The 17106-nt window shown below is 42.6% G+C and overlaps 1 pseudogene; it reads right to left on the reverse strand.

Moving 5' to 3' along the window:
* Nucleotides 1–16356: 16356 nt before the first annotated feature.
* On the reverse strand, nt 16357–16869 carry LOC102408418 (annotated as a pseudogene).
* Nucleotides 16870–17106: the final 237 nt, after the last annotated feature.

Consider the following 17106-nt stretch of genomic DNA (forward strand, 5'->3'; position numbering starts at 1 on the left):
CATTCATATATAACATGGCTTGAATATTAATAAAGCAATGAAATCTATATTTAGCTTAGAACAGTGCCTGGCACCTGGTATGTAATAAATATTTATTGAATGGATGATGCGTGAATGTCTCTGATGGTCTGCTTCCTTTTCTTGTTTCTCTGCCAAGAGAGAAATTAATAAACTCAAGTGGATCTGTGGCTGGTTAGCTAATGCTTGATTGTGTTTACTTACTCAGCATTTCCGGGGTGACTGGCCATGAATTAAGATGATGACTTTGGTGTGTTTACTGAATTGAAAGTGACCTTATTTAAGCAGAAATTTCAAACACTTAAAATAATGACCCAGATGATAATTGTACTAATTGAGGCAGGAGTTTATTGATAGAAGCATCACCCTCTCCTTATAATTAAAAAAATAAATTCCTGGCTAGATTTTACGTGATTGCCCAGGAGAGGAATTTGGTACATGAAGTCTACGGAGAAGAACTAATTTCCAAAGTGGTTATTTCTTTTGGGGGCTGGGGCAAAGGTGTAGCTTGATGGTGGTGTGTGGTGGGGATGCTTTCTTCAGCTGGGGCTGTGTGTGTTGTGTTTCCTTTTAATGGGAGATGATCGCTGAGTGGCCTACCAAGGCTCATGGAGTGGAGTGTTTTCATTGATGTTCCATCTATTTTTCTTTTTTTAAAAAAATCTTCTCAATGCTTTTTTTTATTTAAAACTTTTTATTGGAGTAAAGTTGATTTACAATTTTGTGTTAGTTTCTGCTGTGCTGCACAGTGAATTAGTTATACATATATCCACCATTTTTAGATTCTTTCCCCCTATATGTCATTACTGAGTAGAGTTCCCTGTGCCATATAGTAGGTCCTTATTAGTTATCTATTTTACATATAGTAGTGTGTATATGTCAATCTTAGCTTCCCAAGCTACCATCAGATCCAGCAATTCCACTCCTGGGTATATATCCAGAGAAAACCATAATTCGAAAACCATGCAGCCCAGTGCTCACTGAAGCACTATTTACCATAGCCAGTTCACGGAAGCAACTTAAGTGTCCATCGACAAGGGAATGGATAAAGAAGAAGTGGCACACATGTACAGCAGAATATTACTCAGTCATAAAAAAGAATGAAATGCCATTTGCAGCAACATGAATGGATCCAAACACTGACATACTGAGGGAAGTCCACCTCTTCTTCAGTGACTTTCTCTTTCTGAGACTCCTTTTCCTCAGGGAACCAGTGTCTCCAGGTTGCCCTATTGAATTTCAACCCCTCATGTAGATGAACTTTCTCTAGACAGTAGCCTCTGGCCCAGGCTTACCTGTTTGGCCATATGATTCAAGTGCTGTCTCTTAGAAAAGCCTTAGATAAAACAGTTTATTGACCAACACACAACAGCTGTGTCTTTCTTTGGAATATTACCATTTTAACAAAGTTTTATGAGTGGTTAACCTCAAGAAATAGTCTTTTTTTTTTTTTTTTTAAATTTTATTTTATTTTTAAACTTTACATAACTGTATTAGATTTGCCAAATATCAAAATGAATCCGCCACAGGTACACATGTGTTCCCCCAGTCTTTTGGCTTGAGCTAGTTGTGTGTTTTTTGGTCCTGAAGTCTAAGTATCCATAGGCTAGTTTCAGCCAGATTAGATCAGATCCCTAAAATGTTTTCTTTGTTTTGAGACTGAGTAAATAAGCGTTAAATAGAGGATGCCCGAATGAGACAAAGGAGTTGAGAGTGTAGTCTTTCCAAGACTACCTGATCTCAGAAACTTAAAGATTCTTTTTTCAAGGAACATCTTGTTAAACTACTTTTTCAGGGATCCTGCGAGAGATTCTGGATGAGGCTGTTTGCCCTAGGTAGAACTGTTTAAAGTCTCTGAGGCTTTAAATTTCTCATCTATATATTCAGAAAGGTGGACAAGGTAATTTCCATATTCCCTTAGGACTTCCAAACTCCTTCATAATGGAAAGGTTTCAGGTACCACCCAGTGAACCAGTAGGGAAGAATTTCGGGGCTAAGATAAAAGACTTCCTATGCCTTCTAATCACACCATGTAGTCCGACCAGTCAAGAGGCTGCAAAGACAGAATTTGCTCTTCCCAGTGAGCTACTCGAGCAGCTTCAGCTGCAGCTAAGTTGTCCCTTGTATGAACAGCTGTTTTATGAGACCTCCTCTGCCCCCTAGGTGGCCAGCGTGGCCATCCTTCTGGTAGCACAGGCGGAATATCAGGTGGCCACACTGAGAAGCCCTGGTATCAGTACAGTCTCTCTCACTGCAACTGGTCTTGGTCAGGCTCCTATTTTTAGCTGTATCTGTTACAGACACTGACTTCCCAGCTTAACGACTGTGTTCAGGTACCCATGTGCCTCCAAACAGCTCTCTCAAGATTCAAAAGGCCCTTGGAATTATAAAAGGAAAGAACAGGGTGACATAGAGAAACGTGGACTCAACCGAGACACTTGGATTTCTCTCACTGTGAAGCAGTATGACTTTGTGACTTCCAGGACCTTGATCTCCTTTCTGTGAAATAAGATAGGATGGTTTCTTAAGGGCCCTTCCAAATGTGAAATTCTATAAAGACCAAGCCTGTGCAGGGAGAGGACAGATGCTTAAAAGTTTTAAGACCCACACACTAGGGACAGAGGTTCAAGCAACCGCCCAGTGCTCGGCACGGTGTGAGAAAGTCTGTCCAGGAAATACTCCACCTGGAGGCGTGGGTACAAGTGCTAAACTTTGACATAAGTTAATTTGCTCAGGAGAAAAAGAGCAGAAAATAATACATATGTCATTAAGGTAAAAATGCTCATGTGTTCAATTACTTGCATGGGGTTAGGATCTAGGGGCACACAAGTTAGTATTTTGCCCTGCTTCCTGGGCAGGAAATTTAGTGAGCTGAGGTCTAAAGGATGTCAAAATTCCAACGACATTTCTGTAGGAGCTGCTATGGTATTCAATTCACTCCAGACTTAGGACATCATCTGAGCCCTTTTCAACAAGGTCATCTCTGTGGGTATGAGGCTTGGGGCAAGTCCTATGGAAAGCAGATAAAAATTAATGAGTCAGACTGGAAGAAAAAAAAAAAAAACACAACAACTCCTAAGATAAGCTGGGAAGCCTGGGTCAAATATGTACATTTATCTATCTATCTACCTACCTACCTACCTATCTATAATGAGCCTTGGGTCTGTTTTTAGTATCAGCTGGTATGAACTATTTTTGTCTTTTCCCTTCAGGCTGCCTGAGTTCCCACTCAGGAGATTGGACCCTTACAGAGTCCAGGCCAGAGAAAATCACTCCAATTGCTGTGTTCCCCAGGGATGCCTTTGTTTTTAGGCTTTCTCCACATTACACACTTCTGCAGCATTCATTATCTAGAGGAATCCAAGGGGAAGCCTCAGAATTGCATATTGTTTTGGAGGGATAGGATCACATTTTCAGCTTGTAACAAATCTATACACTGTTGCCCAAGGCTAGTCTTCTGCCATAGTCATTTTGCCTGAAACTCACATTGTGATTTGCCTGAGCCCATTGATATGGGAGGACAATATGGGATCTTTTTGTAGATTTCAGCATGGGAGAGACAACTGTATGTAGTACAGTGTGAGTTCTGAGATAAGACTCTTCATTGAATGACTTTGTACAAATACCTTAGTTTCTAGGGGTATTAGTTTCCTTTTTGATAAAATAGGGATGACAGATATTGCTTTTCCGGGGTTCTTAGAAAGATTGCATGTGATTTAATATAACACAGTATCTACCATTCACTATCCCCTTGTGTCAGAAGATATTAAGAAGAGGTGGCAAGAATACACAGAAGAACTGTACAAAAAAGATCTTTACGACCAAGATAATCAGGATGGTGTGATCACTCATCTAGAGCCAGACATCCTGGAATGTGAAGTCAAGTGGGCCTTAGAAAGCGTCACTATGAACAAAGCTAGTGGAGGTGATGGAATTCCAGTTGAGCTAGTTCAAATCCTGAAAGATGATGCTGTGAAAGTGCTGCACTCAATATGGCAGCACATTTGGAAAACTCAGCAGTGGCCACAGGACTGGAAAAGGTCCGTTTTCATTCCAATCCCAAAGAAAGGCAATGCCAAAGAATGCTCAAACTACTGCACAATTGCACTTATCTCACACGCTAGTAAAGTAATGCTCAAAATTCTCCTAGTCAGGCTTCATCAATATGTTAACCGTGAACTTCCAGATGTTCAAGCTGGATTTAGAAAAGGCAGAGGAACCAGAGATCAAATTACCAACATCTGCTGGATCATGGAAAAAGCAAGAGAGTTCCAGAAAAACATCTATTTCTGCTTCATTGACTATGCCAAAGCCTTTGACTGTGTGGGTCACAATAAACTGTGGAAAATTCTGAAAGAGATGGGAATACCAGACCACCTGACCTGCCTCTTGAGAAACCTGTATGCAGGTCAGGAAGCAACAGTTAGAACTGGACATGGAACAACAGACTGGTTCCAAATAGGAAAAGGAGTACATCAAGGCTGTATATTGTCACACTGCTTATTTACCTTATATGCAGAGTACATCATGAGAAATGCTGGGCTGGAAGAAGCACAAGCTGGAATCAAGATTGCTGGGAGAAATATCGATAACCTCAGATATGCAGATGACACCACCCTTATGGCAGAAAGTGAAGAGGAACTAAAGAGCTTTTTGATGAAAGTGAAAGAGGAGAGTGAAAAAGTTGGCTTAAAGCTCAACATTCAGACAACAAAGATCATGGCATCTGGTCCCATCACTTCATGGAAAATAGATGAGGAAACAGTGGAAACAGTGTCAGACTTTGTTTTTTGGGCTCCAAAATCACTGCAGATGGTGACTGCAGCCATGAAATTAAAAGACACTTACTCCTTGGAAGGGAAGTTATGACCAACCTAGATAGCATATTGAAAAGCAGAGACATTACTTTGCCAACAAAGGTCCGTCTAGCCAAGACTATGGTTTTTTCAGTAGTCATGTATGGATGTGAGAGTTGGACTGTGAAGAAAGCTGAGTGCCAAAGAATTGATGCTTTTGAACTGTGGTGTTGGAGAAGACTCTTGAGAGTCCCTTGGACTGCAAGGAGATCCAACCAGTCCATTCTGAAGGAGATCAGCCCTGGGTGTTCTTTGGAAGGAATGATGCTAAAGCTGAAACTCCAGTACTTTGGCCACCTCATGTGAAGAGTTGACTCAATGGAAAAGATTCTGATGCTGGGGGGGATTGGGGGCAGGAGGAGAAGGGGACGACAGAAGGTGAGATGGCTGGATGGCATCACCGACTCGATGGACATGAGTTTGCGTGAACTCCAGGAGTTGGCGATGGACAGGGAGGCCTCGTGTGTTGCAGATCATGGGGTTGCAAAGAGTTGGCCATGACTGAGTGACTGAACTGAACTGAACTGATCCCCTTGTATCAAGCACGTGATCCTCCCAGCAACCCAGTGAATCACACAGCATGACCTGCATCTTACAGATGAAGACAAAGAAGCTCTCTCTTTCTCTGCTCAGTCGTGCCCGACTCTTTGTGACCCCATGGACAGTAGCCTGCACCAAACTCCTCCTTCCATGGGGTTTTCTAGGCAAGAGTACTGGAGTGGGTTGCCATTTCCTTCTCCAGAAAGAAGATCTAGGAGGTGCCATTTGTCTAAGGTCACAGAGGTGGTGAGTGATGGAGGTGGAATTTGTTTCAGAAAGTTTTACTTCTGAGTGCAAGCCCTTAATTACTAAACTTACAGTTACATCATGAACAAATGCCTCAAAATATTCATGATTGTTTTTACTGACACCATAGAATCAATTGTCACCTCCTAGCACCAAATGGTATCTTGACTTCAGACAATATCAAAACCACTATTGCCATAGGATTTATATATGCTTTGGGGTTTCTTGTCTTTCAGAAGGCTATGACTTTTCACTTTAAATTCTTATAAGAAAGATTGAGATTGTTTTGTATACATTTTTTTTCTCAGGCAAACAAGCTAAAAGGGGAAAAAAACTTGCCTAGGCTTACTCAAAAAATGAGTGACAAAGCCTGAAGCAGCTGACTCATTAAATCCTGAGGTGAATCGAATTCCCCATATAGCTATTCTCATAAGAAGGAATTCCTTTGAATATAATGTGGAACATGCTACAAACCACTGGGCAATGAATACTTATCGAAGCCCCTGATAGTATAAAGCCATTCTAGTTGAAATCTATCTCTTCATAATCAAGTGTGGCTAACCCTACCTCTGTGCCTGCTCTTTTACTATTTTTTTTTTTCTTTTACTATTTTATACTGAAATTCTAATGGGCTTCCCTGGTGGCTCAGAAGTAAAGAATCCACCTGCCAATGCAGGAGACTTGGGTTTGATCCCTGGGTTGGGAAGATCCCATGGAGAAGGAAATAGCAACTCACTTCAGTTTTCTTGCCTGGGAAATCTCATGGACAGAAGAACCTGGCAGGCTACATTCCATGGGGTTGCAGAAGAGTCAGACACAGCTTAGTGACTCGACAACAACAACAACTGAAATTCGAATACAGTGAAAGCCTTTGGTGGCTTCTTTATCTGCACTTCCCATAGGCTCATGGGAAGTCAGGAGGAGGACTGAAGGAAATGGAGTCCTATTTCTTTTTCAGCATTCCTTGTAGACAGATTTTCAAGAAAATATGTAATATGGGAGGTAAACACTTTGAGCACAAGTGCTACCGACTTTTCTACCTGATGTTCTGTAGCGTGGTCAAATTGGTATTTGACCTGGAAATTGAAAAGCATGGCACTCAACCTGAGTGAGGCTGGCGAGAATGTCTCTAAGTCTCAAAGCTTTCCTAGTGTTTTTCAAAGGCTATAAGTTCTTGTCAGAGCTAAGTGGAATGTCATGAGTATCTCATCATGCTGTTTCTGCAAGGGCAGATGATAAAGGGGAGAGGGAGAAGCAGGGAGCTCATGGGAAGAAAGCCGAGGGTACTGTGAGCCTTGCAAGGAGCATTAGTACTTCCTTTTGGAGCTCACAGACCCACTCCCATGGGCAGGGTCCTCCTAGCACTTCACTTCCTGGACATACTGAAAAAATGACCTTTAAGGCCTGGCCATAGTCCCAGTGATACCAATTCATAGGAAGTAAATAGCTGAGCAGCAGGTTAACTTTGTGATAAATGCTTTTGCCTCCATTGCCAGGCCTGAGCTCTTTTCCATGAGAGCCTTTGTTGATGCCAAAAGCTTGGCCTCTGTGCACGGGTGCCAAAGTGAACCTCAGAGAGAGAGTGTTGGGTGAAGTAGCAAAGAAGAGCTTTATTGCTTTGCCAGTCAAAGGGGTACACAGCGGGCTCCTGCCCTAAAAGCTATGTGTCCCAACCCGGGAGGATGTGCTGAGGAGTTTTATAGTAATAGGTCAAGGGCAGGTTTTCTGATAAGATTAGGATGTGTGCAGGGCCTGTCCTCCTTTTAATCTGGCCTCAGGAGGTCTTCTCTGGCATGAAGAATGCTGATGTCTTTCATTTATTGGGGGGTTTTAGTTCTATAAAGAGCTCAGAAGACACTGGTATGTGTGTCCTTTGAGGGGGAACTAGGACCCTGCCCCAAGGCTGTACTGTTTCTTGGCTACTTCTCTCTTGTCTCTGCAGCCCCTCCCTTTCCTTATTGGCAACTGTTTGAATCTGCCCTTTGGAGTCAGGGAAGGTCATGGAGCCTAAAGTCCGTCCCCTACCAACAAGGAATGGGGGACACAGAAAGGCTTCTATGAGCAGGAGCCCCACAGGGTCCTGCTCAGCTTCACCAAAAGAGCAGATGCAGGCAAGGCATCGCCCTCCCTTTTGTGGTGGGGATTAATCTAAGTTTCAGGAGCAGAGTCTCTAGTCTGTCATGGGGCTTAAATAGCCTCTGCTTCATGACCTTGCTATCTTCCTTCCTGGAGAGCTTGCTTCACATGTTTCTTCCCACCTGTAGAGGATGAAAGGTCAGGAAAATGCCTATGAGAAAATCCTAGTCCATACATCCTGCTGTGTCATCAGGCCACTAGCCTTGACCTCTGTTTTCCCAGCTTATAGCTGCCACACTCCTGTGCAGAAACAGTCCACGCTGGGTTCCTTCTGAGATAGATTCTTTTGCTGTTGCCCTAGTAACAGAATTATTAAACCATGTTCTAGCCTCAGGAGTATTTATGCTGGTGAGGTAATGTCTGTCGCATCCAGGCTTTCTTTTCATTTCCACTCCCACCCCCTCGCTTCAGGCCCCATGTACCTCACACATAATGTACTCTTCTCCTCCCTGGCCTCAGTGCCCTGCCCACCCTTTGCACTGGGGCTGCTTCTGGCTCAGCAACACCCTTTCTCAGGCTCAGAGACTCAGCATTGGTCAATGTCTCCATCAGCTGGCATTTAAAGATTCCCATGCTTCCATTCCTAAAACCCACAGCACCACCTGGGCCTCAGCAGAGCACACTGTGGCTATAGGGCAGTGTCAAGAAATAGATCCAAGAGGAACTAAACAAGGAGAATCCATGGGGCTTATCTAGGGACTGGCTGGGTGGGAGGCAATACAGTTCAGTTCAGTCCCTCAGTCCTGTCTGACTCTTTGCAACCCCATGGACGCAGCATGCCAGGCCTCCCTCTCCATCACCAGCTCCCGGAGTTTACCAAATTCATGTGCATTGAGTCAGTGATGCCATCCAGCCATCTCAACATCAGGATCTTTTCAAATGAGTCAGCTCTTCGTATGAGGTGGCCAAAATAGAGTTTCAGCTTCAACATCAGTCCTTCCAATGAACACTCAGGACTGAGCTCCTTTAGGATGGACTGGTTGGATCTCCTTGCAGTCCAAGGGACTAGCAAGAATCTTCTCCAACACCGCAGTTCAAAAGCATCAATTCTTCAGTGCTCAGCTTTCTTTATAGTCCAATTCTCACATCCATACATGACCACTGGAAAAACCATAGCCTTGACTAGACGGACCTTTGTTGGCAAAATAATGTCTCTGCTTTTCAATATGCGATCTAGGTTGGTCATAACTTTCCTTCCAAGGAGTAAGTGTCTTTTAATTTCATGGCTGCAATCACCATCTGCAGTGATTTTGGAGCCCAGAAAAATAAAATCAGCCACTGATTCCCCATCTATTTTCCATGAAGTGATGGGACCAGATATCATGATCTTAGTTTTCTGAATATTGAACTTTAAGCCAACTTTTTCACTCTACTCTTTTACTTTCATCAAGAGGCTCTTTTGTTCTTCTTTGCTTTCTGCTATAAGGGTGGTGTCATCTGCATATCTGAGGTTATTGATATTTCTCCCAGCAATCTTGATTCCAGCTTGTGCTTCATACAGCCCAGCGTTTCTCATGATGTACTCTGCATATAAGTTAAATAAGCAGTGTGACAATATACAGCCTTGACATACTCCTTTTCCTATTTGGAACCAGTCTGTTGTTCCATGTCCAGTTCTAACTGTTGCTTCCTGACCTGCATACAGGTTTCTCAAGAGGCAGGTCAGGTGGTCTGGTATTTCCATCTCTTTCAGATTTTTCCACAGTCTACTGTGATCCACACAGTCAAAGGCTTTGGCATAGTCAATGAAGCAGAAATAGATGTTTTTCTGGAACTCTCTTGCTTTTTCCATGATCCAGTGAATGTTGGCAATTTGATCTCTGGTTCCTCTGCCTTTTCTAAAACCAGCTTGAACATTTGGAAGTTCACGGTTAACATATTGATGAAGCCTGACTTGGAGAATTTTGAGCATTACTTTACTAGCATGTGAGATGAGTGCAATTGTATGGTAGTTTGAGCATTCTTTGGCATTGCCTTTCTTTGGGATTGGAATGAAAACGGACCTTTTCCAGTCCTGTGGCCACTGCTGAGTTTTCCAAATGTGCTGGCATATTGAGTGCAGCACTTTCACAGCATCATCTTTCAGGATTTGAAATAGCTCAACTGGAATTCCATCACCTCCACTAGCTTTGTTTGTAGTGATGCTTCCTAAGGCCCTCTTGACTTCACATTCCAGGATGTCTGGCTCTAGGTGAGTGATCACACCATCGTGATTATCTGGGTCATGAAGATTTTTTGTACAGTTCTTCTGTGTATTCTTGCCACCTTTTCTTAATATCTTCTGCTTCTGTTAGGTCCATACAATTTCTGTCATTTATTGAGCCTATCTTTGCATGAAATGTTCCCTTGGCATCTCTAATTTTCTTGAAGAGATCTCAAGTCTTTCCCATTCTACCGTTTTCCTCTATTTCTTTGCACTGATCACTGAGGAAGGCTTTCTTAGCTCTCCTTGCTATTCTTTGGAACTCTGCATTCAAATGGGTATATCCTTCCTTTTCTCCTTTGCTTTTTGCTTCTCTTATTTTTACAGCTATTTGTAAGGCCTCCTCAGACAGGCATCTTGTTTTTTTACATTTCTTTTTCTTGGGGATGGTCTTGATCCCTGTCTCCTGTACAATGTCATGAACCTTTGTCCATAGTTCATCAGGCACTCTGTCTATCAGATCTAGTCCCTTAAATCTATTTCTCACTTCCACTGTATAGTCATAAAGGATTTGATTTAGGTCATACCTGAATGGTCTAGTTGTTTTCCCTAATTTCTTCAGTTTAAGTCTGAATTTGGCAATAAGGAGTTTGTGATTTGAGCCACAGTCAGCTCCCAATCTTGTTTTTGCTGACTGTATAGAGCTTCTCCAACTTCGATTGCAAAGAATATAAACAATCTGATTTCAATGTTGGCCATCTGGTGATGTTCATGTGTAGAGTCTTCTCTTGTGTTGTTGGAAGAGGGTGTTTGTTATGACCAGTGCATTCTCTTGGCAAAACTCTATTAGCCTTTGCCCTGCTTCATTCTGTACTCCAAGGCCAAATTTGCCTGTTACTCCAGGTTTTCTTGACTTCCTACTTTTGCATTCCAGTCCCCTATAATGAAAAAGACATCTTTTTGGGTGTTAGTTCTAAAAGGTCTTGTAGGTCTTCATAGAACCGTTCAACTTCAGCTTCTTCAGCGTTACTGGTTGGAGCATAGACTTGGATTACCACGATATTGAATGGTTTGCCTTGGAAATGAACAGAGGTCATTCTGATGTTTTTGAGATTGCATCCAAGTACTGCATTTTGGACTCTTTTGTTGACTATGATGACTACTCCATTTCTTCTAAGGGATCCCTGCCTGTAGTAGTAGATATAATGGTCATCTGAGTTAAATTCACCCATTCCAGTCCATTTTAGTTCGCTGATTCCTAGAATGTCGACGTTCACTCTTGCCATCTCCTGTTTGAACACTTCCAATGCACTAATTCATGGACCTAACATTCCAGGTTCCTATGCAATATTGCTCTTTACAGCGTTGGACCTTGCTTCTATCACCAGTCACATCCACAGCTGGGTATTGTTTTTGCTTTGGCTCCATCCCTTCATTCTTTCTGGAGTTATTTCTCCACTGATCTCCAGTGGCAAACCCAGGGAGTTAGTCTTTTAATGTCCTATCTTTTTGCCTTTTTATATTGTTCATGGGGTTCTCAAGGCAAGAATACTGAGGTGGTTTGCCATTCCCTTCTCCAGTGGACCACATTCTGTCAGACCTCTCCACCATGACCTGTCCGTCTAGGGTGGCCCAACAAGGCATGGCTTAGTTTCATTGAGTTAGACAGGGCTGTGGTCCGTTTGATCAGATAAGTTAGTTTTCTGTGATTGTGGTTTCAGTCTGTCTGCCCTCTGATGCCCTCTCTCAGTGCCTACTGCCTTGCTGGGGTTTCTCTTACCTTGGACGTGGGGTATCTCCTCACGGCCACTACTGACCTTGGACGTGGGGTGCTCACCACTCTAGCACCATGCAGCCACCACTCGCCATTCCAGAGATTAAGGGAGGGGAATTTTAGTAGCCTTTTCAGATAGTTGTGGACATTCATTTTGCATACAACAGAAGAAATGGAATGCCCACAACCAGTACAAAGCAGACAGATACAGGTCCTCGAGCTGCCTCGGAGAAGTATGGGTGAATCTTTACTAAGCAAGGTCGTTTTAAGGCTTGCACAGGTCCCCAGGAGCACATGGCCTGAACAGTGAGATGTTTGCCTGAGATGTTTTTCCCAGAACTTGGAATATGCTGTACCTGGTTCCAGCAATACAGTGCAATGTTTAAGAGTATGGGTTTTGAAATTAGTCTAATGGAGCTAGCTATATGACCATGGACAAGTTTCTTAACCTAAGTCTCAATTTCCCCAAATGCAAAATGGACATAATGACAGTACCTTCCTCATAAGGGATTCTCTGCTCAGTTAAAGATTTTCTATGGCACTTAGCATCACAGAAATATGAACATATTCACTGAACATAGAAATTCATTGAACATGTTAGCTGTGTTGATGAAGATGGTGGAGAAAGGGGAAAGTTATGAGAAATGGAATTGAGAATGGCTCCTGATTTTGGTGAATCCAGGTGCAGAAGGAACTAGTTTATGAAATCAACCAATGATTTCATTTTGGGGCTTGTTGAATTTGAAGTGGCCTAACTCACTTTTACTGATTCTCACGGAGTACCAGGAACTATATGAAGCACAGGAAATGCATTATTTCATGTAATTCTCACAAGTCCTTGAGATAAGTACTGTTAATACATGACAAGATTAAGTAAACTACTTGTAGTTATTAGGCAGTTGAGCTGGGATTTGAACCTAGGTCATTGTGTTTCCAGAGACTACATAGTTTACCACTATACCCACTGACTCCTAAACCTCTTTACTGCAGCTAAGAAGTCAGTCCTTTTCAATTTATCTGCCTGTCTGTCTGTCTGTCTATCACCTATCTCATCTATACGAGCTTTTAATGTGAAGTTGGTCTTTGGGGAACATAATGGTTTGTGTGGCTTCTTGCTTAGACAGTGCTCTTCCCCCTCATCTGGGGTCCCTGTGTGCAAATTTGGCCCCTAGCCTGGAAGCTTCTTTTGTGCCATGTGTTCTCCTGACATTGTGCTCAGACTTAGTGGCTCAGTGTGCAGCTTTCACTTTGGTCTTTTGCCTTGTTCCCACCACCCCTGCCTTCCACTCTGCCACCCCTGCCTTCCACTCCCAAGCTGGGATCCTTGGTCTTGAAGTGCATTGGCATCTCTGAGCCTCAGCTTCCCTCCTCTGAATGCTTAAGTCATTACGGAATTGCAGTAGGCATCAAAAGAGATAGACAGCTGTCCCTCTTAGCATTCCTAGTGCCTGGGCCAGAGCTGGGCAGGTGCCACGTGTGCTCTGATTCCTGAATGAATTGATGACAATCCGATTGCGTATCCTGCTATACATGATTCGGTGCTCAGTTGCTCAGTTGTGTCCTACTTTTTGCAATCCCATGGACTACAGCCCACCAGGTTTCTCTGTCCATGGACTTTTCCAGGCAAGACTACTGGAATGGGTTGTCATTTCCTCCTCCAGGGGATCTTTCCCCCATCTCCTGTGTCTCCTGGATTGGCAGGCAGGCTCTTTACCACAGAGCCACCTGGGATGCAGGGTCCACTCCTTTTGCTAGACTCTACTGAGATTTCTTCCTCTTCCACCTGTCTGCTGTCCTGGATGATTACCACAATTTATTTTGCTTTGAGATGACTTCTTTAAACTTTTGGATTCAGCCAAATCACAGTGGTGGATGGGATTATAACGCGTGTTGGGTGTATGCCCCTGTATGTGGTGGGGGAGAAGGGGTGAGTGGGAGCAGGTGTGGAGAGACCAGCAGGTAGAGGTTGGATCATATTTCCTTCACAGACTTTCTTTCTAATGGGGAAAGATGCTCTAAGATCCCAAAGGACATGAATTTATCTGTAGCAAATGCAACCCAGGTGCTATGGTTAAAGCCTAAAGACCAATGTGATGATAATAGGAGGCAGGGTCTTTGGAAGGCGATTAGATAATGTGGGTGGAGCCCTCATGAATGGAATTAATACCTTATAAAAGAGGCCCCTTCCACCATGTGTGGATGTAAGAAGCTTGAAGCCTGGAAGAGGGTCCTTGTTCAAATATTCTAGCATCTTGATCTTGGACTTTCAGCCTTTAGAACATGAGCAATAAATCCCTATTGTAAGACACTTGGTCTGTAGCAATTTTTTTTATAGCAACCTGAACAGATTAAGACACCAGGGTACAATGAATTGGTTTTTAAGGAGAGTTTTCTGTTCTTTTAATAATAATGTTTCAATGTGGCAACTTTTAAATATTTTCCCCTCTATCGTTTCCAGGTACTTTCACTTTCAGTAACCTGCATATGAATTTCAATGCTATTTAACTAAATCCTAAACCTATAAAAATGGATATTTAATACTCAGAGTAAACCCTTGGTTTGTTCCCTCTGAAGATAAACAGGTGAGATATCTTCCTGACCTAGGAGTTCTGAGATAATTAAGATTAGTTGCCATAGAGAGAGAGAGAGAGAGAAAAACACATTAAAATGTATCATACTTTTTGTGTTTAGGAAATTCATTTAATTAAATATTCAGGACCATCAAATCTACTCAGACCCAGATACCTATTAATCTGTTGGCCACAAAGCCTCCAGAGTGATCTTTCTTTGTCAGGACACTGTTCTAATTGCTCTACTCCTCTGCTCAGAAACTTTTAACGGCTCACCCTTGTCCTGTGGACAGATGATGGTCAATCTTCCTAACACGTGTGAGTCCAGACCTTTTAGGATCTGAGCCAACCTCCTTCCCAAACTCATTTGTTACCGCTAGACCCTTAGGTGCTTGCTGGCAATTGCTGACACAGTGTTCCCTGGTCTCTTTACATTATTAACTCTTTGGATTCTTTTTCTTGTATGCTCTTGGCTTTGCAAGTTCCTGTTCACTTTTCAAAACCCAGTTCAAATTTCCTCCTCCTAGCTTACATGCCAGACCTCTTTGGATTCCTCCAGATGGAATTTCCCTAGAGTTCCTTGAATTTTGCACTTTATGATAATTCTCATCATAATGCACCATAATTATGCATTTCCCCACTAGATTGTGAGCTCCTTGGGACCCAGGGACCTATTCATTATGTAAATGTTTGTATATTCTTGTAATGCCCAACACTTGTTGAAGGAACTTAAGTTCATGACACTGCACTGCCAGTTAATAGCATTATGATGTCATAAAGATTTTTTAAAATCTTTTTAAAATATAAATTTATTTATTTTAATTGGAGGCTAATTACTTTACAATATTGTATTGGTTTTGCCATACATCAACATGAATCCGCCACGGGTGTACACGTGTTCCCACTCCTGAACCCCCCTCCCACCTCCTTCCCCATACCATCCCTCTGGGTCATTCCAGTGCACCAGCCCCAAGCATCCTGTATCATGCATCGAACCTGGATTGGCAATTCATTTCACATATGATAATATACATGTTTCAATGCCATTCTCTCAAATCATCCCACCCTCACCCTCTCCCACAGAGTCCAAAAGACTGTTCTATACATCTGTGTCTCTTTTGCTGTCTCGCATGTAGGGTTATTGTTACTATCTTTCTAAATTCCATGTATATGCACTAGTATACTATATTGGTGTTTTTCTTTCTGGCTTACTTCACTTTGTATAGTAGGCTCCAGTTTCATCCACCTGATTAGAACTGATTCAAATGCACTCTTTTTAATGGCTGAGTAATATTCCATTGTATATATGTACCACAGCTTTCTCATCATTCATCTGCTGATGGACATCTAGGTTGCTTCCATGTCCTGGCTATTATAAACAGTGCTGCGATGAACACTGGGGTACATGTGTCTCTTTCAATTCTGGTTTCCTCAGTGTGTATGCCCAGCAGTGGGATTGCTTGGTCGTATGGCAGTTCTATTTCCAGTTTTTTAAGCAATCTCCACACTCTTTTCCATAGTGGCATTCCTAGTTTGCATTCCCACCAACAGGGTAAGAGGGTTCCCTTTTCTCCACACCCTCTCCAGCATTTATTGCTTATAGACTTTTGGATAGCAGCCCCATTTTGACTGGCATGAAATGGCACCTCATTGTGGTTTTGATTTGCATTTCTCTGATAATGAGTGATGTTGAGCATCTTTTCATGTGTTTGTTAGCCATCTGTATTTATTCTTTGGAGAAATCTCTGTTTAGTTCTTTGGCCCACTTTTTGATTGGGTCATTTATTTTTCTGAAATTGAGCTGCACGAGTTGCTTATATATTTTTGAGATTAATTCTTTGTCCGTTGCTTCATTTGCTATTATTTTCTCCCATTCTGAAGGCTGTCTTTTCACCTTGCTTATAGTTTCCTTCGTTGCACAGAAGCTTTTAATTTTAATTAGGTCCCATTTGTTTATTTTTGCTTTTATTTCCAACATTCTGGGAGGTGGGTCATAGAGGATCCTGCTGTGAGCATCTTGTCATGAAACAGGTAAAATTATCCTGTTAACAAAATCTTACAGACTGGGTCAAAACATTCAACTAGAAGCTGGTAATCTGAGGCCCACCAGAAATGAGTGGCATCAAAAGGTTTATGACAAAGGTACATCATGAACATGTAAGTTTAGGAAGCAAGTGTGTCTCCCTATTAACATCAGGATTTCAGGCATAAGGCAAAACTCATCATTATGCTCATGGTGAGGGGGGTCAGTGCTAACTGCCCACAAACTGTGACTCAACTGCTTTTCCCTCAGCTTTTGCATGAGTTGTCTCATCTCTTCCCCAATCCTTTCTATATTCTCTTCTCTCATCCTCGCCTGTGGCTTTCCAAGCCTCTGAGTCATGTCCCATCTATAATGTAGAATGGGCTGCCTAACATGGAACCGTCTGCAATTTCCTCTAGGTACACAATATTCACCAGCTCCCAAAGAGAAGGCCAAAGGCTCTCCTTTATTAGCATCTTGCTCTTTTCATCCTTTTTTTCATTTTCTTCGTTGTCATTTTACATGGTGAGATTTTTCAGCACTTGTTCCTCTTTGGACATCATTGCTCCTGAGCCTATCCTTGCTGTCTCCTCCTCCTCCCGATTCCTGCTGCAAAGTGAATTGCTGCAACACTTGACACGTAGACCCGAAGACCTGCTCCACTTGCCCGATACCAGCCCACTGAGCTCAGGGCAGCGGGGAGCTGATCCATAAAGATTTTTGAAGTGACTGTGACCCTGGTCTTTTCTGCATTGCTGTATATGATCGTTCCACGATGTCCTGTGGAAGGAAAGCGTCTT

Source organism: Bubalus bubalis, chromosome 6 (genome assembly GCF_019923935.1).
Source record: "Bubalus bubalis isolate 160015118507 breed Murrah chromosome 6, NDDB_SH_1, whole genome shotgun sequence".
Lineage (NCBI taxonomy): Eukaryota > Metazoa > Chordata > Mammalia > Artiodactyla > Bovidae > Bubalus > Bubalus bubalis.